Source organism: Vicia villosa, linkage group LG3, assembly GCF_029867415.1.
Source record: "Vicia villosa cultivar HV-30 ecotype Madison, WI linkage group LG3, Vvil1.0, whole genome shotgun sequence".
Taxonomy (NCBI): Eukaryota; Viridiplantae; Streptophyta; class Magnoliopsida; order Fabales; family Fabaceae; genus Vicia; species Vicia villosa.
The window spans coordinates 95,241,494-95,244,666 of NC_081182.1; positions in this window are offsets into that span (position 1 = coordinate 95,241,494).

Here is a 3,173-nt window from a genome sequence, read left to right on the forward strand (position 1 = left end):
TTGATGATTTTCAAAGGGCTCGTTGAAGCCGTTTCTATGGCTGCTGCCCGTTAAGGGAATGTGACGTGTCTTCCATATGGGAGACTCCTCTCTTACATATTCCTCAAAAAGGGTATAGTGAGGAGGATGCGCACCTCTGGATCTATAGATATGTTCGAGGCAGAAAGCTTGCCTGTGCTGTCCTTAGAAGGACTAGATCAAAGGATCAATTAGCAAGTGTTTGCCCTAGGTTTTCATGTTTTTTTTTGTAATCTCAAATGTTCTTGGGTCACGTTCTTAGATCTCTTTTGTAATGCATGCACTTTTGCCTTTTAAATGACAAATATTTTGGTGTTTCTCTGTCTCTTTACTTTACCTATCATATATTTTGATTATAAAGCCATTTTGGTAATGGTTTGACCATTTTGGCTTTCGTAGTACCTTGAATATCTACGTTTTTGAAATCTTTACTTCGTACATGATTGGTTTATATCTCTTCAGATATTTCCCGTTTACTCTTAAGATCCTACGATCTTCTGCTAACTCTTCAATTTCGTAAGCATTATTCGAAAATACCTTTAGGATTCGAAAGGGTCCTTCCCAGTGTGGGGACCATTTACCAAGTGCCTGATTCTTTCGATCTATAGGTAAAATAACTTTCCAAACTAGGTCATTATTAATAAACGTTTTACCTTTCACCTTTTTGTTGTATGCTCTGGATACTCTTTCCTTTTGTCTTTTTATCATCTCCAACGCTCGAAGTATGTCTTCGTCCAGATCTACTAACTCATTCATCATTAACTCCCAGTATACGTTGGGAGGAATATCTGCCTGTCTTTGTATCCTTACTGACTGCAGATATATCTCGATTGGGAGTACTGCGTCATGACCAAATGTCAGTTGGAAAGGCGTTGTATTTGTAGCTTCTTTTGGAGACGTTCGACAAGCCCAAAGTGCTTGGTCCAAAGTTTTATGCCAATTCTTGGGTTTCTTCCCCACATGTTTTTTGATAAGGCCAATTATTATCTTGTTTGCTGCTTCAACTTGTCCATTTGCTTGAGCATAGTAAGGTGTAGAAGTAAATAATTTGAAACCTATTTCTTTGGCAAAGTCTTGCATTTTCCGCCCAGTAAAGACCGATCCTTGATCAGTAGTTATACTTTCTGGGATTCCAAATCTGTATATAATATGTTTCTGAATAAACTCAATCACGGCCTCTTGATCCACATTCGCCAGTGGTATTGCTTCGACCCATTTTGTGAAGTAGTCTATTCCTACTAATATGTATCTTTGACCTTTAGACGACTTGGGGGTGAATTTCTCCAATCAAATCTAGTGCCCATCCCCTAAAAGGCCAAGGTTTCACTATTGTACTTAATTCGTTTGCTGGGGCGTGTTGGATACCTGCATGTTCTTGACATTCTTGACACCCTTTCGCAAACTCTATGCAGTCTTTTAACATGGAAGGCCAATACATTCCATAACGAAACAGAAGCCATTTCATTTTGTGTCCTGCTTGATGTGCACCACATGCTCCACTGTGTACATTCGAAAGAGCTAAATATGCTTATGCTTCACCCAAGCATTTCAACAATACACCTTCAGGAGTTTTCTTAAACAATTCGTTTCCCATCAGGAAATATGACAGGGCTCTATACTTTACCTTCCTGTCTGTATCTGTCGAAGGATGTTTTAGATAGTTTATTATTGGACTCCTCCAATCTGTATCTGCCAATGAGTCTATGTTTAGTATTTCGAACTCTTCTTTGTTGGCGTAACCTAATTGTGAATTCTCCAGATCACTTGGGGAAAGTTTAGTAGACATTGCTCTCCCTCTTACTTCAATCAATTCTTCTAACTTCTCTTTTGATACCTTGTATTCTGAAGCTAGCTGTGCCAAGTCATTTGCTTCTTGGTTGTTGGTCCTTGAGACGTGTTTTAATTCCACATATTCGAATTTCTTGAGCAACCTATTTTCTATGACAAAGTACATGATCAAATTTTCTTTGATGCATTTGTATTCCTTTATCAGTTGTTTAATGACCAATTTAGAGTCTCCTTTAATTTCGACTCTGGTTGCCCCCAATTCTAACAAAGCTTCAAGTCCAGCGATTAATGCTTCGTATTCAGCTTCGTTGTTGGAGCATAAAGGGCCTTCGATTTTATACTTAAGCTTTGTTGGAATTCCATCAGGAGAAATTATTAGTATTCCAACTCCGATTCCCTCTCTATGAGTCGAACCATCGAAATATAACTTCCAAGGCTTTAGATCCACATACTGTTGATGACTCTCAACTACTGCATGGTCGACAATGAAATCTGACACAATTTGACCTTTCATCGCCTTGAGAGGCTGAAATATCAGTGAATATTCAGTAAGGGCTAAAGCCCATTTACCAATTCGACTATGCAATATTGGCTTAGATAACATATGTTTAATAACATCACAATGAGACGAAACATAAACATCAACTGGCTTTATATAATACTTAAGTTTGATACAAGAGAAATACAAGCAAAGGCAGAGTTTTTCTATCGCGGTATATCTAGTCTCTGCATCATTGAGTACTCTACTTAAGTAATAAATGGCTCTTTCGATGCCATTTTCATCTTCTTGTGCCAACATGCTGCCTATTGTTTTATCTGAAGCTGAAATGTATAGGCGCATGTGTTTCTTCCCATTTGGGGAGATAGAATTGGTGGATGAATCAAGTATTGCTTGATTTTATCAAAAGCTTCTTGATGTTCAGCACGCCATTCAAATTTTCCCTGCTTAAGCCGTAGTAGAGGTGAGAAAGCTTGCGTGCGTCCACTCAAATTAGAGATAAATCTTCTTAAGAAGTTTATCTTTCCCAATAAAGATTGCAGTTCTTTCGTCGTGGATGGAGACTTGGTTTCCATTATAGCTTTCGTCTTATTTTGGTTGATTTCTATCCCTTTCTTGTGGACTACGAAACCCAAGAAATCACCTGCCTGCACAAAGAAAGCACATTTGAGGGGATTCATCTTCAGGCCATGTTTCCTCATTCTTTCGAATGATTGGCCCGGATGATCGAGATGACTGATATCTGAGGTAGACTTTACTACAATGTCATCTATATATATTTGCATGAATGTTTCTATAAAGTCATGGAATATAGAATTCATTGCTCTTTGATAGGTTGCCCCGATATTTTTTAAACCAAAAGGCATTA